This window comes from Heliangelus exortis, chromosome 6, assembly GCF_036169615.1.
Source record: "Heliangelus exortis chromosome 6, bHelExo1.hap1, whole genome shotgun sequence".
NCBI lineage: Eukaryota > Metazoa > Chordata > Aves > Apodiformes > Trochilidae > Heliangelus > Heliangelus exortis.
This window is the reverse complement of record NC_092427.1, coordinates 21,962,728-21,986,273: the sequence shown is the minus strand read 5'-3', so window position 1 is coordinate 21,986,273 and position 23,546 is coordinate 21,962,728. Positions and strand designations below refer to the sequence as shown.

The window sequence follows — 23,546 nt, the reverse complement described above, 5'->3', positions numbered from 1 at the left end:
TTTGTCCAAACAGGAAAGCCTGCCCTGAAATCCAGACATGACCATGCAAGACAGCCAACATTTGTCTTGCTCATGTTACAGGTCTCCTCAGGAAAACAGCCCTGCCACCTCAGAAAGTGTGGGGGGCACCAGGGGGACCTGGATGCCAAAAACTCTCCTCCTCCAATTCAGCAGTTCTCAAAGGCAGCTGCAGCTCTGGAGGAGAAGCAGGAACAGCTGGAGCAAAAGAAAGGCCAAATGAGATTATGCCATTAGGATTATTTCATCTCCCTGTTGAACGGGAGCCCAGAGCAGTCCCTTTGTCAGTGAAATCCTCCTGTGTGGCTGTTGCACCATCTCAGGGCAGGGGCCACAAACACGTGCAAGTCCTGGAGAGTTTCACACTCTGGGAAGGACAAGATGTCCCAGAGAAATGGCCAGGGGGGATTTTTCAGCTCCATCTGTCCCCAGGAATGCTGGAGGAAGCTGTGCTGAAGCAGATGATAAGACCAGGGTGCACTGGACACAAAAAAAAAAACCCTAAACCAAAAAAAACTGGCAACAGATGAACACCAGGGGGGCTGGCTAAGCAGCATCTTATGTGAGTAACAGCATCTCATTCCCTGCTGAAAAATCTTTCCTTGTCCAAACCCAAACCTGTTATTTGCTGCTTGGTGATGGTGAGGAGTTGTTTTCTTTTGGTTTTGTTTTGATTTTTTTTTTTTCTAAATGATGCAAGTTTGCCTCTTCAAGAAGGGGGTTTGGCATGGATGTGAGGACAGGGTGTCTCTCCCCCCTTGTGTTTTCCAGAGGGCTTATTCTCATTGAATCCTACCTCCAGTGCTCTGTGCATCTTTGTTGGCTCCATCTGCAGTACACAAGTGCTTGTAAAGGGCTTGGAAGAGAAAAACATTAAGTAGAGGTAATTATTAACATTAATAACAACTGAGATAGGGACCCTACTTGGGCTGCATTATAAAGACACTCTGAAACCACCTACCTCTAAAGTAACCTCTTTGCTTGCTCTGCTTTGTCTCTTATCCTCCTGTGCACCAATTACTCATCTCACTTCATAGTTTTCCATCTCGTCCCTGGAATTTGGATCAAGTGCCTCTTTCTTTGGTCATGATGTTCCTCATCCATATCTTCCTCCTTCATTGTCATGTGTGCAGAAAAAAGGGGAATAATAATTCTTTTAATCCCTTATGAGCCCTATTATGATGCTCACTGTGTCCCCTGATCCAAGAGCCACACAAAGTGGTGTCACAGGTGCATAGTTCAGCTCCTGTGGCTGTTAAAGGACTCTCCGTTAAAGGCTCTCAGTTGTTAAAGGCTCTCAGTTGGAGAAGTGACAAAAAAGACCCCCTGCCCTTCTTTCCTAGGGCCTGTGATGCTTCCCAGCTTCCCTGACAGCAAAACCTCCTCTTTACAGGGCTTCAGCATGTGGTGCTCTTAACCCCACTGATACCAGGTGGGTCAGGCAGGGGTCCTGCCAAGGGTGTTCTTTCTCCATGCCCATGCAGAGAGGGGTTTGCAGTGCTTCCCACATCATCCTGCCAGTACCCTCACAGCAGACTCTGGAACTCCACTTTTTGGAGGCAGGATGTCCTACCAGTCAGTTGCTGGCCTGCTTGGAAACACTTGTGCTTAGCAACTCCAGCTCAACCTGCAGATGCCACAAAGCCTCTACAAAAGGCAGGAGCTGGGGAAGAAGCCCATCTCTGCTTAAGCAGTGGGATGGATGTCAGCCAGGACAGAGGCTGAGCACTGGTCAATGCCAAGCTGCTTTCAGGAAGTTCACCTTGGCTATCAAAAAGCTTGCCTCCCAGGTATGCCATGCTTTTTGGTGGGCAGTCTCTGGTGTGTGCCATATTCAAAAGCCACTTCACAAAAAAGTGACAAACTTCATTTCTGTTGTCCTCTGAAACCAGGGATGCTTCTTTGCTTCAGCCTTCCCACAGCCAAGAAGCCTCATATCCTCATCCAGGGTGGGATCTAAACCAGTACACCATTGGCTTTGTTTCTGGCAGCAGTGGAGAAAAAAGAGAGCCTCCAAAATCTATAAATCTGCCATCTCTCGAATTGTGTGAGATTAAGGAAAAGGTGCACAATAGAAATATTTTCCATGGAGGAAAGTGTATCATTTCATTTGCCCAGGAAAATGAGACACCGTCTTCACAAGTGTCTTCCACAGACTTTAAAAAGAATTAAATAAGGGGTCAGAGGATGCAATTGTGAGTGTGGTTTCTCTGGGTGGAAGAAGTTTCTCTCCTTCCCCATGTCACAGATGTTTATACTTTCCATAATACTGCAGTTCCCTGTCTTTGTAGTCATGTTGGTAATTCCTTGTCCCCCTACCACAGGCCCCTCAAGGGGCCTATTCCATACAGAATGAAGTGCTGGAACGGGCCAGATCCCAATATCTAGCAAGGAACAGTTTATTACTGACTTTTAAACCCCCATCTCACCCAATATGGGATTCTGACCAGGGGGACAGAATGTCTTCATTTGGCTTTGGTGCCAAAAAATGTTCCCACAACACAAACCTGATGTCAGACAGCAATTGTCAATGTTTGGCAGCAGGTCCACAGTCCTGGTGAAGGGCAGAATCTGAACCCAATGTTCTCTGAACACATGGGCTGGCTTTGCTGTCACCCCCTCCTTGTATCCTCGGCACCCACAGGAGCCCAATACAGGCATGGAGGTCATGGTATGCCCCAGCTCCAGCTGTCTGCAAGGATCTCCATCCAGTATGGTCACTGGAACCTCTAGGCAGTGTGGGACATGTGCAAAGCCCAGACCTACCTCCTTGTATCCCTGTGCTGGAAAAAAGAAGATGGGGATGGCAAGGTGAGACAAGACTCCCCAAGAACCTTTGATGTACTACAGCCTCTAACCTCACCCTGTCTATTAAGACAGAAAATAAAACTTTCTACTCTCCCCTTGCAAAAATAGGAGGCAAAAATCAACAGCAATCCTGTCATCTGGGATCCCATCAGTATCTGTGGGGCAGGGGGAAATGTGGACACAAGTGGTGCTGGGTGAGAGAGGAGATGGATGGGTGCCACTTCCCAGTGAGCATGTGCCAAGGCAGCTAATAAAAGCAGCAGGTTTTGGCAGCAATGGTTGCATTTTAAAGAGACCATCTGCTGCCACCAGCCAGCAGCCCAGCCACTTGGCCAGAGCAGGGCCAGCCCTAAAACAGGAGCAGACAGGGACTGCCTCAACAGGACACATCTGCTGGGCAGACCCCAAAACTGCCTCCTGGTGATGGGGCTGCTCTGCAATTATCCTTTACCTATTGACCAGAGCCACTTGATAGAAATTTCTCTGGTGCCTTCACTCAGTTCTGACATGGAAATCAGGTCTATTAAGCAGCTTTGGGCTGTAGTCAGTGCACTATCCGTTATGGCAAACTTTCATCCAATTGTTTTTATTATTACTATACCTCCCACCTTTGCCATAAATGAGATTGGAAACTTTTTCTGGATCTCTTGTTGGAACAGAGGGGGTGTGAATCACTGCCCAGACCAGCACCACCGTGATGCAATTCTGCCTGTGTGGAGGAACCCAAGGAACTCCATCCTGGGACAGAAATATATTGGGATGACAGTGGGCAGCTGCAGGTTCCTCCCAGGCGGTGGCAGGAGCAGGGACCATGAGCAGCTGAGCAAGGAGAGCTGCAGCTTCTCAAGCCAGGGGTTTGCAAGCTGATGCTGCAAAGTCTTAGCCTGGGATGTAGCTCAGTGATGAGAGCTAGTTTATCCCAAAGCATGGATGGATGGAAGGAAAAGCAGTCTGAGTTCTTGACACTCCCTCAGGATGCTTCTTACCTTGTTTTGCATTTTTCAATGGTTGGTTCAACTTTATAAATGAGTTGTCTTAAAACTTAGTGGCAAATTTCTGTGAGCTGTGCTTTGAGTGGCAGTGAGGATCCTGCCTCTCCAGGAGCCCACAACAGCCCACCCATGAAACAGCAGCAGAAAGTCTCAGATGCAAGGGGAGGTTGACCAACTCCAGTCACCTTCCCAGCTGGATCTGGTCCCTTCCCAGGTCCTCAGCTGCATAGCAAGATGCTGCCTCTCCAGCGTGGGCTCTGCAATGCCCTGATGCTACCTGCATCCTTGAAAAGACATGCCCATGTGTTCCCTCTCTCATCCATTGCTATCCATGTTTTGTTGTCCTGAAGCCACTCCATCCCTGGTGGCATGCCCACTGGCACTGCCAGCCCTCGTGATTTTTACATTCAGGCTCCAAAACTCTGTCATCTCATTTGAAGGGAAGGGAGGGAAATGCCAGTGAATGCTGCAATGAGGCAGTGCTAAACAGAGCTCTGATAGTTCATTTAAACTAATTAAATTACCAGACCTAAGGAATGTGGAAGGGGTCATTTGGAGTCCTGCCCTCCCTTTCTCCCAGGCATGTGTGCAGGGGGACAGGTAGTCCCCCAGCTGCTGGCCACAGACCTTCCTGCAACCTCCTCGGCAGATGCTGATGCTGTCTCACATCAGGAGCAGAAGATGCAAGGCCGGTCCAATGCACTCTGGTAATTCCCTAGTTTCTCTGAGCACCATTTCCCCTGACTTCTACAAAACAAGCATGTGTAGCATTACAGGGTTTCAGCATCTGAGTTGCCTGACGGCTTTTAAAAGGGAGTAAACATCCATCCTGCTGACACGGCAATAAAACCGGTGCATCTGGAAGAGAGGAGTCAGCAGCAGATGTGCCCCTGCAAACTGCTCACTGAGATGAATGCTCATCCGAGATACTACTAATCCCTTTTCTCTTGCTCCTAGGCCTCCTTAATTGTGCTCCCTGTGATTAAATAACTCTTTGAAGATACCACTCAAAGTGAGTTCTTCCACACGGGAATGTCGCTTGCCAGGTTTGTAGCCTTTGGCTCAGTGTATGGGGCTTGTTTTGCAAGAGACCTGAGGAGAGCAGTGGCTGGGGGGCTCTGGTGACCCAAAAGTGCTCTGGGGAGAAGCATCCACTATAAGGTCAGGACCAGCCAGCTGGTGGGCTTGATGCAGATGCACCTGGATGCCCCACATAAACCCAGGGATGATGGATTCCCAGGGAGCTGCTGTTTCCCTGTTGGCGCTTCCTCTCCCAGCCATCTGGGAAGAGCAAAGTTCATGGGTCTGAGGAGAAGAGGGGTGCCATGGCTGGAGTAACATATTAAATCAGGCTATACTTCTGTGGGCTCTGGCTTCCAATCTCCACAGGCTTCCTTGCAATCATAGTAACCACAGCCTGTTTTTTCAGAGGGTGCTGAAGCCTTGCTCAGGTCTCCAAGAGTAGTGGCCTTGCCAAAATGCAGATCAGGAGGGAATTTATTTTATAGATGTCTCCACCCAGGAGAAATGAGACTCAGGCAGTACTTGAAGGGGCCTGCAGGGAAGCTAGAGAGGGACTTCTTACAGGGACATGTAGCAATAGGACAGGTGGGGAACGATTTCAAACTGGAAGAGGGGGGACTTAGGTGAGATCTTAGGAAGAAGTTCTTTGCTGTGCAGGTGGTGAGCCCCTGGCCCAGGTTGCCCAGAGAAGCTGTGGTTGCCCCATCCTTGGAAATGTTGAAGGGCAGGCTGGATGGGGCTTGGAAACCTGGTCTGGTGGGAGGTGTCCCTGCCCATGGCAGAGGGATTGGAACTGGATGACCTGTAAGGTCCCTTCCAATCCAAACCAGTCTGGGATTCTGGGATTCTATGATTTTCTGCATCCCTAAGTTGGCAGGCAGCTGGCAGCAGTGATGCTCCATCTTCTGCACCCCATGATGCTGCCGCACTCCCGAGTGCTCCCAGAGCAGGATCCCAGGGCAGGATCCCATCCCCGAGGTGGCACAGCCCTCTCTGTCACCTCCCAGCCCGGGGGGAGGGGGCAGAGCCCCGGAGATAGAGGCAAGCGATTGCCTGAATATTCATGGCTCGGCAGGCAAGTTACAGCAGGCCCTTGTTACAAACTGCTACCCAAACTGCTTACATCCATAAATGAGGGAAATAAATAAACAGATGCTTGTTAATTGAGTTAATTACCCACCAGCAAACAGGAGACGGGGAGCACATAAATAAAAAAATGTTTTAAGAAGCAACTCGTAGTAATTCTTTTCCATATGAAAACCATGCTGGTCTCTTCTTGTCTCCAACAGACTCCCCAAAGACAAGAAGTGGATTTTCATTACGCAGGAAGGAGAGATCAAAGGCTGAAAATTAGAGCTGTGGCCCAAAATGAGGCCTAAATTTATAACCTCTTCCCAAAACCTCTTTGAAACCCGGGCTGGGCCAGCATGTGACAGTCAACTCCATGCCAGGAGTTATTGCGAAGAACCATCCTTGAGCAAGAGAAATCCAGCAGCTGAGGTAATCCTTCTTGTTTTCCAGTGAAGAGCAAGCATGGAGGAGAAGGAGGCAGGGTTAGGGATATCTGAAAGATGGTTTGGGGTTTTTTTTGTTTGTTTTTTGTCGTTGTTGTTTGATTGATTGATTGATTTTCTTTTTTTCAAAAGAAAAAAAAGCGAAAGGGAAATGGAAATGGAAAAATTGAAGACCTGTCTCCCTCACTGCTATTCAGTTGTGTCCAACCTGAGAGCTCAGGATGGCTCTGACATGTTCCTGATGGGACTGATGCTCAGGGCAAACAGCCACAGCTGAGCATGGAGCCAGGAGCTGGGTATGGATAAATAAGAAGTACACTCAAGCCTGAGGCTTGTGGGCAAACCCTTTATCTTTTGTCCCTGGGTGTGTGCAGAGGGTCCTGTGCAGACCCCCAAGCGAGCCTGGGAGCAGGGATCTGCCCCACCACACTGGATGGGCAGTTCTGTCCCCACCCTGTGGCATTTTGCATTCCCTTTCCTGGTAACCCATAACCTCTCATGGGGAATTTTATTGGAGTCTGAATGAAACACAGACAGCAGTGTAGTCTGTTGACCAGAGCTGTGGAAGCTATTGTCTCATTCGGTCACGGCAACACCAAAAAAATCCTAGCTCTGCAAAAACAACCAATGCCAAGCTCCACAGGCTGCAAAAATTTTAGTTTTATATTAACCTTTTTTTTTCATTTTCTAGACATGACTACCCCTGTATGGGTGCTGCCAGCTCAGCGATGCACATGGCAATAATTTCCTTATGGACGCCAGCCAAGACAAGTACCTGCCCTTTTCCAGCCTCCTTCCTTCCTCCACATCTTTGCTTGGTTCCTGGTCTGACAGAGAGGCTGTGTGGAAAAACCAGCGTGGGTTCCCTCTGGACTGCCTGAGGTTGGTCTCCAGTGCCGTTACCTTAGTGTCATGCAGCCCCAACCTTTAACAAGTTGCCCCAGGGCAGGCAGGTTATGAAAGAAGCCCCATTAGCCTGCCCCTGGCTGTCTCCCTGACGTCAATGTGACGCAGTGTAATCAGGGGAGAATGTGGAGCAGGGTAAAAAAACGCTGGGGAGTGCAGGTTTTTGGGTGCAACCGGAAAAAAAAAAAAAAATTAAAAATTGAAGGGGTGGAGCAAGTGGCAATAAGAGATGAAAGGAGATTATCATCCAGAGTTGGCAGCTGGAGTGAATTTCCTCTCCCAATTGCAGACTCTGCAGGTGTGGGTGATGTACTCCCAACACTCAGGTCCTGTGGATCCAGTCCTCACCATGAGCACCAAGGGGGCTGAAGTGCAGGCCAGTGATGCACCAAATCTCAGGCTTGCCTTGCCCAGATCTGATAGCATGAGGCTCTTATAGTCATACACGGATGATGTTGTGCCACAGTGCCCAGGACCTTCAATTTTGCACCTAGATTTTCATAGAACAGAATCACAGAATGGTAGAACCATAAAATCACAGAAGGGGCTGCTGGAAAGTTGGAGAGGGACATTTTTCAAGGGAATGTAGCAATAGAACAAAGGGGAATGGTTTCAGACTGGAGGAGGGGAGACTGAGATGAGATATTAGGAAGAAATTCTTTGCTGTGAGGGTGGTGAGACACTGGTCCAGGTTGCACAGAGAAGCTTTGGCTGCCCCATACCTCGAAGTGTTGAAGGACAGGCTGGGTGGGCCTTGGAGCAACCCCTGGCAGGAAGTTGTACATAGGTGAGCTGTAAGGTCCTTTCCAACCCAAATCTCTCTGTGATTCTACAGTACTTCTGTACTTTTTAACACAGCCTCCTGATGTTTGTTTGTTTGGTTCTTTTTTTTTTCTTAGGAGCTCACAGCAGTTGCTGAATGCAGGTGACACTGGGGACATGAGCTAGAAGCAATATTTTCACTATGCTGACCCATCTGGATGAGGCAGGGTGACAGCTGGGAAGTCCCCAGGGTCACAGGTACAAGCTGGATGTTGTGGCCAAACATCCAGGAGCCACTATTGGAGAGGGAGAGGCTGCCTCTCAAAGCATGGTGGCACTGTATGGCAGCTGGGATGTTCTTATAGCTCCCGTTTGGAAATATCAGGCCCTTGTGCTTGGACGGAATCAGACACAGTGATAGCATCTGGCACTTCTGCTCCATCTATCACCGAGCCTGTTGTGGTGGGATGCAAACAACAAAGGCAAGTTGCAGCCTCAGTCCTGGCACTGCTCTGCAGTATCCAGGGAAAGAGACAGTTTCAAACACAGGACTTGTGCATCCTTGAGCCTTGAGCCCATGGAAGAAAAGCAACAGCTCCATAAGCTCTCCACACCCTGCCAAGTACAAGGCCACCCTGCCGTCTGGCACCATTCCTGGTTCAGTACCTGGGAAATAGGTAAGATGCCAAATTACAGAAGCTGGGCCATTGCACATCCCTCCCTCTGGAAGCACTGCAGAAACCCACCAAAGGAGGGCTGGGCAATGCACCAAGGTGGTCATGGTGGGACCAGGCTTGCAGTGACTGGGCAGCCTGTCCTGCCTGGGGGAAGGGAGTGTGTTTGAAGCTCTCCAAAGGAGCGGGGCTCTAGGTAGGCTCCCTGGCAGTGTGTGGGCTGCCCTGCCAGCCTTGCACAACCAGTTCCCAAGCCCAGCATGTCTTTCAGCAAGACGTGCAGTTTCACCACCTGCTCCTTCAGGCTTCTGGCTGCCACATCACCTCCTTGTCGTCGCGCTTGTTTGGCTTTCTGAAATGTACCTGTCCAGCTCCTCTGGCATCCAACATGCTGCTGCCTGCCTCCTGTGCTCTCCAGATTCGGGCTCCTCCTTGGAAAGCATCCACATCACCAGCTATTTTTGGAACAGAAGCATCTATTGTCTTGTGCTGTTCCCTGCCAGGTTCAGCTTACAGCTCCCCAGGGCCCCTTTGTCCCTCTACCTTTTCCTTTCCCATGGCATGACTGCAGTGTGCCCCACAGCATCTCCAGTAGATAGAGCCCCAAGAGGCAGACCCCTTGCCACCATTCTGTGGATGCCCTGAGCCCATGTCTGCCCCATGAGCTGCCAAGAGGGTCCAAGAGCAGGGTGGGATCTGTGAGGTCTCCACCTCCATGGTGGACTCGCACAGTCTGGTATGGTCCTACCATGAGGTCCTGCCAAGAAGACAGCAAACCAACCTGCAACGTGGGTTGTCTGGTGGAGCCCAGGTCCCCCACCTCTCCAGACTGAAGCCAAGGATGGACCTGAATGGCAAGAGTTCCAAATGGGGTGGGAGGGACCTGAATTTCAGGGTGGAATCCTTCATTAGACACAGCAAGAGACCACCAGCAAGGCTGGATGCTCTTGGCACGTGGTTTGATGGGAGCTACCCTGCACTCCTGGGGCTTTCCTTCTCCCTTGCCTTTGGTGCTGGGCTGAGTTTTGCAGCCATGGTGTTCGTAGCAAGAATACTGGGCTGCTGCTCCCCCAGCTCAGGACCTCTGGGACACATTTAACCCGAAATTACATGGCTTTGATTTCCTCAGTGATGCTGGGTTTCCTTTGCTACCATTTTATTTGTGCCTCTTCCAGAAAGCTACTCAACAAGCTTCAACTGCATTGGTTTGCAGAAGATAGAAGCAGTGGGTGGGAAGGGGGGGACAGGACAGCTATTTTAGTCTAAGTCCATCTGCATTGATAATTCTCCACCCAGTCCTAATCATTACTACAACAGGATTTGCTGGGTGGCCTGGCCAAGAAAATACCTTGCATGCTTTGCAAAAGCTTTGGTCTCTACATGTCCAAGCATCTCTGCTTTAGCATTTGCTTCAGCAGAGCCACTGAAACTGCTGCCAAAGTGGACACTGCTCCACAGCAAAGGAAACAAACAGCACCAGCAGCTCCTTCTCACCACACATTCCTCTCCTTGCAGTCAGCTCCACATCTCAGGAACAGAGATTTCGGCACTGATGGCCCCTCAGCATGTTAGAAAAGTTTTGTGCAATCTGTTTACTTTGGGACATATGCTGTGATCATGCTGCCTGGAGTCTCGCTGCCACTAATAATTTTTGAGTGTAATTTTCTCCAGTTTAGTGCCTGGGGCACTGACTGACACCTGTGGAAACAGGCCTCTGAGGGGGTGCAAAATGTCTTTGTTCCTCTGCTGTAACTCCTTTATGGCTGCTATAAAAATAGGCACATGTTGCCCCTGAGGCATGGATCCTCTGTAGGGAATCAGGGGAGGGAGAAGGAAACGGGGCCATGCTGCTGTACCCCACCTTAGGAAGCTTGAGGTATCTGTGTTGGTGTGTACCTGCCTGCAGGTGTGTCTGTGTGTATAGATATGTATATACATCCATATACATCCATATGTATATACATCCCACAGAAAGTGAATGGCACTCAGATGTCACTGAGGATGAACTTTAATTTTGGGGATGCTGTGGTCTTGGTGACAGCAGCTTTTCTGCATTTGAAAGTCATCTGGGTAGGCAGAAGGGGTGCATTTAATTCCCAGAATCTACTTGCAAAAAACCCACAAAACCCAACAAGCACAGCAGCCTGGTTTGGTTTCTGATTTCTCTCACTTTCTGAGTGCTGTTCCAGAATAATGCTCTGACCATTATTAGTGCTGTTATTATTAATAGTGTTCTGAGCCCCTAGCTCTGTGCCAAATGTCCTGCTTTATGCACCCAGCTCACCAGCTTTGCTGCAACACATTTTGCACCAAAAGAGACAATTAAAAGCAAGTATATATATATATAAATATATATATATATTAAGTGCTATTTTGGGGCTAGGAAAATCAAGGGATTTTTTTTCAGTATGAGTGAAGATGAAACGGACAGTGTTCTCCCAGCACCATTTCTGACCTCAGGTGAGGAGTTTGAGCTGTGATGTTCTCTGAGAGCCAGGTAAAGCCACCTGTTAGAGAAGTGGCTTTTCAATGTACATATTAGAGCATATTTGCGATGTAAATTAATAAGTGCCATCTGCTTACCTCTGATGTTATGAGAATGTTGTCTTGTGCCTGGCTACAAACAAGACAACATTGAAGAGGTAACACCTGCTGGAACATATTACTGCAATTTATTTTCAAACATTAGAAGATTATTTTGGAGGAGAGAAATAGGTATAATCTCCTCTGGCTGCATATTAAGTGCTAATGAGAGGCACGTGTGTGGATTGCCAGATGATATCTTCAAGGAATAAGTAGTAAGGATGGAGCAAAGAGAATCCAAGGGAAAAAAGAGGCCACACCTCATCAGCTTGGCCATGGCACTGCCCCACCTGATAAAGATTTAAAGGGATGTTTAGTGGTGAAAGCTGCTGCTTGTCAGATGGAAAGCTTTCTGCAAGAATATATTTCAGGCAAAAGGGCCTTAGAGGTAAAAAAAAAAAAAAAAAAAAAAAAAGGAAAAAAAGAAAAGCATCCCACTTCAGCCTTTGGGGATGGGCTGGTCTGGATTTTCATTTCAAAATCACATCCAAATTTTGAAATGGAAATTATTCCAGTACTGAAGCAGAGATGAAACCTTTCTGTTTTAGCAAAATAAAATGTTTAATTTGACCCCAGATATACATTTTCTCAGTTTTTCTGGAATAGGAAAAAAATATAAAGAAGCAGATAAAAAACTGGGATCCTCACAGACAACCAGCTCTCATTTCCACTCAGTGTTCCCAAGCTGACATCCACCCTCCTGCTGTACCTCTGTATTTTCTTCATTCTCTTTTTTTCTGCAGATTGGCAGCACTGCAGGGCAGGGACTCACAGGCCTGGATTTCAGTATCTGACAGCAGGTGGGTTGTGAATTGCAGTGTGGCTGTACAAGTATTTATGGAGGTAATTGTTGTGTTGGTGACTGGCTTTTATTTTATGCTGCCTGAAGCATTTTGAGGTGAACGGGCAGGCACGTGGTGCTAGTGTGTCCACTCAGGAATCACTGCCTTGTGAAAGCTGTGTCAGCTGAACTGCACTTGCCAGTGAGAAGGCAATGACAATTTTCCTAATTTTCTGCATCGTGCATGCATTTGGATGTGTAGGACAGGAGTTTCCCCCATCAAAGAGCAAGGATGCTGCAGAGGGGGGATAGAACTGCTGCACAAACTTGAAGAGATGAAGGAGCTCTTGGTGGGCTTGGGCAGGAGAGAGGAGAAGCCTGGTGGGATTTTATAGAGGAGAGAGGGCTTTTCTAATGGAGGGGCAAGGTAAGAAAAGGAGAAATTGGCTGCAGAAGAGCAGGGGAGGATTCACCGCTGGGGAGGTCTTGGGTTGCCAAAGCAAACTGGAGACAGGAAACATTGGAAACATCCGTGATGCTAGCTAAAGAAAGGAATAAATTAGTTTGGAGATGCCTCTCAGAGCTGGGGTGCACGCTGGCTTTGGTAGAGAGGTCGAGGTGGGGATAGATGCCTTCTTGTTAGGAGTGAAAGCTTTTAATATGACCCTGAAGAGAGGGGTTTGAAGCCTGGGGCAATCTCCAGGCACATCCTTGGAGATGCCAGGAAAGCCTGAGCAAGAAAGCCACAAGCAACCTTAGAAATGTTTCTCATGGGGCATGTGTAGAGTGAATTTTTCAACAACAGTTATTTTTGAGAGGATTGTTCCTGATGTTACTAAGCAAACCTGGCAACTGCCCTTCCCTTGCTGCAGACCTGCAGGGGGCAGCTGTAACTTGGTGCACCCAGGGGTGGGATGCAGAGACTTCTTATCCCAAGTGCAGAGTGGACCACAGCCATCCTTGGCTCAGTAGCAGGACAAACCCCCTATTTCAAGGTATGAGCAGCTGTGTGGAAGCATTTTCCTGCATTGTGTGTAGCTGAACTGCTTAAGTCCCAGCCATGTGATAGTGGCAACTCGGAAGCGATGACTGGTGAAGCTCTCTCATGGAAGACAATTGCACAAACCATTTGAGCAGATAGAAATGACCTAAAAGCACAGGCAAATCTACATGGGAAAGTGTCTCTGTGTATTCCCCTGGTCATAGAATAGGGTTGGAAGGGATCTTTAAAAGTCATCTAATCCAACCCCCTGCAGGAAGCAGGGACACCTTCCACTAGATTAGGTTACTCAGAGCCCCATCCAACCTGGCCTTGAATGTTTCCAGGGACAAGGCTTCTACCACTTCCCTTGGGCAACCTGAGCCAGTGTTTCACTGTGGTCTTTCCCAACACACTCCTGTTGTAGATGATAACTGGCAGAGATGCCATTGCTGTTAGGCAGGACTCTGGGCAAAGCAGATCTGAGCAAAGGATTTATTTCTGCCACTGACAGGAAAGATTTTTATGCTTGTCCTTCATTTTAAAATGATTTTTTACCATGAAAAGGAAACCACAGGTGCTTTTCCCTGATCCAATCAACTTCTGTGTCATTTCAAGCTCAGGGGAAATGGTGGTCTGTCATGGGGATCCCCTTCAGTGAAGGTGTGGACTGGTGCTTTCCTCAGGTTTTGGGGGCAAAGCAGAGAAAGCTGAGATCTGGAGCACCTCCAGGGTGGTCATGCTTGATGACTCAGCTCTGTTTGAAACACCTCTGTCTCCTGGATATCTCTCCCTGCTGCCCCATCTCCCCCTGGCCCTTGCTGGAGGGGATGGAGGGGCTGTCACGGTCACATATAATTAGATGAAGTGATGCCACTGCACTTCCTCCTCAGTTTAAACTCAAAGTCCTCCAGATTATCCTGCTGCTATTCAGCTGCCTCTCTTCCCCTTGGCTGCTTTCCATATTTCTCTTGCTCCACTCCCCAAAATCCAGGGTGACACAGCCTAACCACAATGAAAGGCTCCTGGTGACTCAGGCCCTGGGGCTGTTGTGAGTGGCACCTGGCTCAGGGCCAAAATGCCATTGCAGATGTTTGCACTGAAGATGGTGGGCTGGGGAGGGAGAGGGGTGCTGGTGGCACTGCTGCCTGGCTGCTGGCACAGCCCCATTCCACAGGGCAGCATCAATGGCTGCTGGTACGGAAGATGCTGGAAGAGCAGGGAGGATACTGGGGGGGGGGGGAGGAGGTGGGAGAAGGGGAGTGTTGGGAAGGGCAGAGAGGTCACAGGGTGGAGTGGGAATGCTGGAGCAAAGGGGATGCTAGGGGGCAGAGAAGGGTACCCAGCAGAGAAGTCTGCATGGCATGTGGTGTCGGTGATGGAGCAGTGGGTTATCAGTGCTCCATCCCCCAGGCTGGACAGCTGCCAGATGAGGGTTGACCATAGCTGGATTCCCTGGTAAAAATAACTCCTCAGCATAAACTTTCACAGGATGTTGGGTAGAGAGCAGCTGGGGTCAGACTCCCTCTCTCCACCACAGCAGCAAACATCTGCCCAGGCCAGTGTGAATCAGCAAAGGGGGACAAGGCGGGTAAAAACGTCTCAGATTGACACTTGTAAAACCCTGGGGAAATTCTGGGGGGCTGGAAGGAAAATAAATACTGGGCAAAACCGGTTCATGGAGCACCTCTGGTCCTCCTGCTCACTGACTGTTTGCATAAGAGCAGCAACAATGGTGGAAGGGGAAAGAAAGAGAGCAGGTGAAGAGGGCTTTGCCCCAGGCAGTGATGTGGTTTGACTTTGTGGTATTTCCTTTGTTTTCCCTCTGTTCCCAGCCACCCAGAAGGATGGGGCCAGGCTGCCTATGTGGCATTGGTGTGATCCTGTTTGCTTTACTGGAGCACTATAGGAGCTGCTTTCCCACCCCAGCCACCAGCCTGGCAGCTGCTGCCTCTCTGCCTGATCAGAGAGTGACTGCAAGTCACGGGGTGGGAAAGGAGGACCCACACATCCCCAGCTGCTACTTCTTCTGTAGTGAAAGAGTGGTCAGGCACTGGACCAGGCTGCCCAGGGAAGTGGTGGGGTCACCATCCCTGGAGGTGTTAAAAAAAAAACGTGGATGTGGCGCTTCAGGACATGGTTTAGTGGGCATGGTGGTGTTGGGTTGATGATTAGACTTGATAATCTTAGAGACCTTTTCCAACCTTAATAACTGCATGATTCTACCTTTTCAGCAGGACATTTCCCCAGCAGATGCTGTGCTTCTCCTCCCTGTGATCTAGCCGTGGCTGAAGCCAGCAGGTTCCAGAGGATGCTCTGGGCCATCAGAGTTGCAACCACGCAGCCACCTTGCCAAGCACGGAGACACCATAAAGGCACCAGGTGCTCACCAGCTCCTTCTCTCCAGGCTGTGGTGGCAATGCTGCCTCTATCGGGTACTTCCAGGGTCACGCCAGCGGTTTTTTTCCTTCCCATTGCCAAAGCTTGCTCCTGTGGCAGCACTGGGAGGAGAAGCCAGTAATTTTCCACTATCCTCGGCATGGGACACACAGAGCAAGCACTGAAAACCTGGCGAGGCTCCACGGCGGGTTCACACCTATTGCTTTCGCAAGACGTGTGATGATAAAACCCCCGAAAGGCAAAGAAAGGCCATCACTCTGATTCACTTAGCATGCTGCAAGCTGTCTTGCTTTGTTCCCTCCCTTTCTTTTTCTTTTCTTCCCCTCTTTTGGGAGAGGGAAGGCAGGGTGGTTTGTGTTCCCAGGCTAATTCAGGCTGTGGAAGTATTGGTGTCTCAGGTAGCCTCACCCTGACACCCCGCTCCTGTCCCAGCACTCGCAGTGAGCCCAGGATCTGCATATTGGCTGTGACACTTCCTAATTGCCCAAGATGGATTGCTTGAGAAAAAGCCTTCCATATGGCCCACAGGATTTATTTTTTTTTATATTCCCCCCCCCCTTTGCTTCTACAACTGTTACAAGAAAAGATATTTTTCCCCATTTGACATATATGTAATCTTCTTCTGATACACAAATGCCAGATGGCACTGAAAAAAAAAAAAAAAAAAAGAGAATAAATGTGTCTGCAGCCTTCCCAGTTAAGTCTGGGAACCTGGAAAATGGCTAGAGAGGAGCTGGGAGTGGCTGGGCTCTAGGTTTTCATACTGTTGAAGATGGGCCGTGTCATCAAAAGCAGTTTGGGGAACCTGGAACCACTCCCTGTCTGCTCCATGCCCAGACCCTGCAGGGCATCCCAATTTGGGATTCACACCATGTTGCTTCTGGTGGTGAGCAAAACTGAGGAGACCCAAGCAGCAGAGTGGTGCTGTCCTTAAAACTCTAGGAAGAGGGTCTGAGATGCAACGAGAAACAGGGAAAGCAAACTCCAGAAACTCAGTGACACAAAGTTCCTTGCAGTCAGTGGGCATCTTAGGGCTGGGTTTGGGCTGACTTTACATGGGGTATTTAAATCCCCTGGCAGCAGTGCTGTGAGCAGTGTCCTGCCTCCTGCCAAGGGGTGGGCAAGGCTGAGGGCAGCTTTGGTTTGGTTAGAAGCCCCATCCCATGTGTTATCCTATATAAATATTGCTTAGCATTAAACTGCTAGCATGTGTTCACTTATTACAGAGATGAAAAATGACTGTTGTCTTGCTCTGTGCTCTGGGATAACCTTGGAAACGTGGTCTGTCACCGCAGCAAGGAATTTCCTCCCAAAACCTTTGTTTAATAAACAGATAGGAGAGCAAGCAGGTTCTGCAGAGCTTTCCTGGAAAAGGGCAGATTCTTTTTTTTTGTCTGCTGAAGCTTCAGGGGAAAGTGAGGATGTTTGTTGCCACGTGTTGAATCCTTTCCTATGCCTGGTGTGGTGACTCCCTCCTGGTGACAAATGGGGGACATGCTCATCCTCACTGGGACCAACCTTGCTGCCTGCTCCCTGTGTAGCCACATCCATGCTTCCATCAGTAGACCCCCTCCAGCTGCCTGGATTTCACCACACTGGGCTTCTACCTTTCCCTTCTATCCATAGAGGAGGCAGGTGTCAGGAAGGACATCCCCATGTGTGCTCTGTCATTCATCCCAGTGCTGAAGCATCCCATCATTTCCTTCTTTTGTCTCTTGCAGGTAACTTCCAGAGCCACCTGTCCTTGGCAGGACTCATGCCATAGCTGATGGCCTCTACAACCCCATTTTTGAGGAGCATGAATGTTTTCCAACCCTCCTGAGAACCAGCAGCATGCATTGCATGATGCTGGCCTTGAGCAAAGAACACCTGTGATGAGCTTGGCTGCCTGCATTGAGCACAAGTAAGACCAGCGACCTCTGGAGGTCCTTCCTGGCCCAGATGTCACTTGCTGGTGACCATAGATCTATTGCAGAGGGTGTGTGGAAAACCAGAGGTGGAAAATGCTGCCCTACTCTTTGCTCCACAACCCCATCAAGGAATTTTCCATGGCCTTTGTACAGATAAGCAGTCATGCCTTCCCCAAGCAAGGCAATGGCCTGCACATAAGGTGATGCAACTCCTTTTTTAAAAGCTCTGCCATAAAATGCAAGCTGTATGGGAGGTGGAAGGGCAGGGAAACCTGCCTGTGCATGAGGAGATTTAACTGGTGTTGCTCTTATTATGCCTAGTCCAGAATAACCACCCACCCAGGCATGATTTTTCTAGAGCAATGGTTCAGCATGATGTGCCTGGTGTCATCTGTCCAACGGGGAGGTGTCAAGTGAAGAGGTTTGGGATGTGCCTGAGCACAGGGCTGAAGTCAGTCCCTGGTGGGATGTTTTGCTCTTCAGTATCTGATATTGCCTGAGACTACCTCAGAAACCATGGAGCAGCATGGAGCAGGTTTGGACGTTGCTGCAAGTTCACTGCTGCCATTCTCAGTTTATGCAGGACAACAAGTCTGAACTCCTTATTCAAGCTAGAGTTGTAGGAGAAGTGGTTGAGGGAAGTGAGGATGTTTATCCTGGAGAAAAGGAGGCTGAAGGGAGACCTTGCTCTCTACAGCTCCTTGAAAGGAGGTTGGGGTGATGGGAGATCTCAGTCTCTTCTCCCAGGGACCACATGATAGAACAAGAAGAAATGGCCCCAATTTGTGCCCGGGGAAGGTTAGGTTGGATATTAGGAACAATTTCTCCCCAAAAGTGTTGTCAGGTACAGGCTGACACAGCCCTGGCACAGCCTGCCCAGGGCAGTGGTAGGGTCACCATCCCTGGAGGGATTGAAAAGCCATGTGGATGTGGTTAGTGGTGGCCTTGGCAGTGCTGGGTTAATGGTTGGAACTGATGATCTGAAAAATCTTTTTCAACCAAAAGGATGATATGATTGTGTGATTATCAAACCACCAGGGTTTCTTATAGCTGAATATCACAAACCTCTGAGCTATAGAAATGTTCATTATAGCAGGGAATTAAGGGCCTCCTGCCTGCTTTCCTGGCTCTACAGCCAGGGTTTGCTAAGTTTGCCAGACAACTGCATCTGTTGGAGGGCAACCATATCTTTCCGTCTTCCCAGCAGCTGCTGCCATCAGTTCTGCTTGAAATTATACATTATTCTGCTGTGTTTTTTGATAGCTCCAGTTCCAGTGACCTGTGGTGAAAGCAAGGGGGCCTCTGGCACAGGGTCATTGCAACCCTCTGCTAGATATGAATACTGAAAGATCCCTAGACCACCAAATGGGAAGGGAAGTGAAAAAAGGAGTGAAGCAATAGAATGGCATTGCCTGCTTTTCTTTGGGCTTTCACTCTTGCTATCATTTGCCAGGATGACCTGAACTGCTTTCAGACTTCATCCACAGAGATGATCTGAAGGCTGGAGCATGTGCTCTGGAGCCAGGCTGAGAGAGTTGCAGTTGTTCAGCCAGCAAAAGAGCAGGCTCCAGGGAGACATTAGAGCAACTTCCAGTACCTGAAGGGGCTATAGGAAAGCTGGGAAGGGACTTTGTACAAGAGCATGGAGTGATAGGACATGGGGGAATGTTTCCAAGCTGAAAGAGGAAGATTGAGATGAGATCTTAGGAAGAAATTTGCTGTGAGAGAGGTGAGACACTGGCCCAGGTTTCTCAGAGAAGCTGTGGCTGCCCCATTCCTGGAATTGTTGAAGTCCAGGCTGGATGGGGCTTAGAGGAACCTGATCTAGTGGGCAGGGTCCATGCCCATGTCAGGGGAGTTGGAACTAGGTGATCTTTAAGGTCCTTACCAGCCCAAACCAGTCTGGGATTCCATAACGTGTGCATGTGTATGCTCAGATGCATGTGAACACCCTGGGCAGATCACAGTCCTTCACACCTTTCTGCCCTATCTTGGACATTCCTTCTTCAGCTCTTCAGAGAGTTTTGCAGACAAAGAAGAAACAGATAGATTTTGGACCCTTTCAATGATCTCTCTCTCTTTTTCTCTCTCTTTCTTTCTGCCTTTCAGCCTTTCTCTCCTGCAGTGCTTCTTTCACTCTAAAGAAGCTCTCCTCCAAATGTGTGTGCAGTGGTGTAACAAGTGAGTGATAACATTGGTTCTCTGTGTGGAATTTTAGTAGGATCCCTCCTGTCTGCTCCCTCCCTTGCTCCCCGAGGCTTCACCACTGGCAGAAATGAGGATGGCAAGATGCATGCAGCTGTTTCCTTGACCTGTCTTGGGTGACCTGAGGTTTCCAGCTTGTGTAAGGAGTTCAGGAGTGCCCGAGGCTCTATTTCAATACACATTTCATTTCTAACAGGCAGGTGAGTTTGGTGCTTAACTTCCAGACAGATCTAACTAACCAGCCCAAGTGCCTTTACACGTCTCTTTGTGCCTATCTAGATCTTTAGGTAGAATGATACAGGGGGGAAAAGTGGCTTTTAATAGCTTGCAAGTCATGGCCAGGCATGTCTGCAGTGCAGTCGAGCAGCTGGGGCTGTTGCATGGTGGAGATAGACCCAGGGGACTTTTAAATCCTCCCACACCAGCAGCTGTTTTGCTGGGACCAGCCCAGGCAAACCTGCCCTGCTCCTAGGACACTGGGGAGCATCCTGCAGGAGCATCCCACAATCCAAAGACTAGCTGGCTTTGAAACAGATCAACCTCAGGCTATTAAAAATATAATTCTATTTGCCATCATTGTCTTTGGTTTGTCCTTGTGAACACATATTCTCATTAAAAGATGTGGGCTGAACTGGATGGAGGTGCTGCACTGTGGGATGGGGGGGAGTGCAGGGTTCACCAGGAGCTGCTGGAATGGGCAGCAAAAATATTCAGCTGACCGACTATGACAAGCATGAGCAGGTTTAAACTACAGCAGGAAGGATTTTGGTCAGACATCAGGAAACACTTTCTACCCATAGGAAAAGTGAAGCACCAGAGACAGAAAATATCTCTGAAAAGGAAACTAGGACTTGGTGCTGTGGTGAGGTTACTCATCACAGAATCACAGAGTATCCTGGGTTGGAAGGGACCTTAAAAATCATCCAGTTCCAACCCCCTGCATTGGCAGGGTCACCTTGTATGAGATCAGGTTGCTCAAAGCCCCATCCAATGTGGATGGGATTGCCTCACCCCTGTGCAGGACTTTGCATTTGTCCTTGTTGAACTTCACATGGTTTGCAGCAGCCTCCTCTCATGAGGATATTATTGTGCTGTGGCTGAGCTGACTTCTGAAGATGGTCTCTGAAGAACTCTGTGTATCGTAAAAATCATTTTTATTTGTCAAGTGAGGCTGGAGATGGAGATGATTCTGAATGGGCAGTTCTGTCTCGTATGGAAAAGAACCAGAAAGTGCCTGGGATAGGAGTAGAGGTGGGGATGGATGGGGATGGGAAACAAAAACATGACTTCAAAGGAAAAACAGATCAATTCCCAGCTTTGCTGCACTTCCCACATGACCTGAGCAAACCCTTAGCATTGCTGCACATCCTTTGCCCACCCCTGCCCCAGTGCTATGGGCACTGCCCTCCCTTGCAGAGGTGTCATGCAGCAAGTGAGCTGCTTATATCCTGAAGCAACAGCCTCACAGAGATATTTGCTGTTATTCCTGACTGCGTGGACTCCAGGGTGACCGCTTATCCTTGTGATCAAAATGTTAGCAGTTATCACAAAGGATGCTTTTGGGTTTAAGACAGACACAGACTCTTTTAACAGCATTTATTTCTGAAGAACTTTCATCTTCACTCTCTCTCACAACAGCTGGTTTTTGAGTCATGAGCTGGATGCAATTACTTTGCCTCTGTAATTCCGCCTTCCCCGCACTCTTCCTGGTTTCAGAGCCACTGGAGGATGGTCACCTGTGTGGAGCCGTGCATGAAAATTGGATCCCAGCTGCAGGCAAGGCTAGGAGGAAGTGAACATGGAATATTTCAATTTAAAGTGTGTTTATTGTGCATTCTGTCACTGATTTGATGTAAAAAATTTGCATGCAAATGACAGCAGATTTGCATCTCTCCTTTCATTGACTGCAGATGTTGAAAAAAAAATATTTGAGGGGTTTTAAAAAATTTTTTTATGCTTTCAAAACATCTTAGAGGACATTTTGGTGGCTGCCCTATTAGAGCACCTATGTAAATGTGCTGACCTCTCCTGAAAACAGCAGGCTGATGCCAGAGCATTTACACAGATGTGTTTGCTGCAGCACTCAGTGGCCTTTGCTTTCCTAAGATTTCCAGCATAATTTTGGAAACACGTGGTGCCAAAACCCTTGGACACAGAACTGTGTCTCTCAGAAAAACTGATTTTTACATGGAAACATGTGGAAGGATTTTTCTTAGTATCATGAGGATTCTAGCTGGGTTGAAGTAAACTCTAAGCAAGACTCAAAGTATCCAGGGGGCAATAAGGGAGTTTTGGAGGCATCTTTTTCCACTGGTAGTAGTGATCACACTTTCAGGGGACTGGAATCTCTCTTTCTCCCCCTCAGACTGGGCAAACACCTTTCCTTTGTTTTCTGGGCAGTCCTCCTTTGCAGAAAACCTGGACCTGCTTATCAGAGGACTGGTGCATATTTACATACATGCTGTGTACACAGAATTGCCCAGAGCTTTGCTTAGACTATAAGAGCTCCCAGAGCAAATTTTCAGCCCCAGCAGGACTGGTGCACAGGGAACTGTGTGGGTCCTGAAAACCATCCAAGCAGTAGCTGGTTCCTCTTCTAATCTCCTTGAGTGATGAGTTGAAAATGTAGCCTCTCGCTTGACTGGATTTATTCCAGTCACCTGGGCTTCAACCACTGTGGAAGAATCAAGGGCAAGGCATTTTTTTGAGCAGAGAAGCCAGAAAAATTACAAAAGGGGGAAAAAAATCAAAACAAACAAACCAGACCCTAAACCAATACAAAACAAAGCAGCAAACATAAAGAGGGACAAGGTGGGTAATGAACCCAGCTTTGCTGAGGTTGCTGCTGCTCTACAAAAAATAGGCAAAAAAAGTTACTCTTCCAAAGCAGCCAGGTTTAAATAAGGTGTGATCTGTGTAGAGATTTTTTTTTAATGTTACCTCTGCATCCACCTTCAGCTAAGAGGTGTAAATAGACTTATGCTTTTCTCTCTATGTATATGATTTTACATATAGGTGTGAGTGTGCTTGAAGCTCACACACGTATGTGAATATAAAATATGCACACTAGATAGAGAGCCATCCATCTATCACATTATTGGCCTATCTGGTGCTCATTTGAGAAAGGGTTTAAAAGGAATTGCCTAAATACATAATACATGCTGGGCGTTTTTTTTCTTTTTAAGAGATGAGTCAAGTCAAATGCTATGATATAAATTTTTAATACCCCTATGACCTGATTTTTTTTCCCTCTTGTGCAAGGAAGTTAACAATATGAAATGTCTTTCTGTTGTCTCTAATCATGAGCTGATTTGATAAGCTCTAATTATTATTCATATTTGAGATCGGCAGCGAGGGAGATGCAGGAGGTGTGGGGACCATTGGGATGTTTAGGTTTATTATTATTTATTACTGCTATGAATAAAAGAATAAGGATTTCAGAGATTCTGCCAAGTAGTTTGGGCTACAGATTTAACCCATTTAAAAACTATTGCAATATGTTTGCATCTGATGGATGCTGGAACTCTCTTGAATTGTATTTTTTGTTTCCTTATTCTGTTGGAGGGGTTGAAAAACTGGGAGAAATTAAATAGATTATTTTTGTAGGTCCTATCAAAACACACCGTGTTTGCTGCTTGACCTTGGGCACCATGTGGCGAAGGTAAACTCCTCCTGGGTCAGCTCTTCCACCACTTTTGCCTTCTCTGAGCACTGGCAATGAGCACCCCCAAGCTTCCATCCCTCTCCTCGCCACCCAGCTCAGCTCTGCTCGCCACTTTTGAAATCCCAGCTAGCAAATACAGATCTGGGAGTTTTGCTTCAGCCATGAAAACCTGGAATACTGCCTGTGACTCCCATTCATCACATGGGGCAGTGCCACAGCCCTAGTAAAAGGAGGAGGTCTAGTTACCAAGTGCACAGTCTTTAGAGAACCTGCCTGCCAGCACAGAATCACAGAATCACAGACTGGTTTGGGATGGGAGAGATATTA

At 48.2% G+C, this 23,546-nt stretch overlaps 1 long non-coding RNA gene across 1 annotated transcript; it reads left to right on the top strand.

Moving 5' to 3' along the window:
* The first annotated feature begins 1,568 nt into the window (after positions 1-1,568).
* Positions 1,569-23,201, top strand: LOC139797599 (uncharacterized). Its single transcript, XR_011726525.1, has 9 exons — positions 1,569-4,830; positions 6,131-6,353; positions 6,503-6,651; positions 7,047-7,237; positions 8,161-8,281; positions 12,024-12,080; positions 15,275-15,475; positions 17,162-17,343; positions 19,476-23,201. It is a non-coding gene; the product is annotated as an uncharacterized lncRNA (long non-coding RNA).
* Positions 23,202-23,546: the final 345 nt, after the last annotated feature.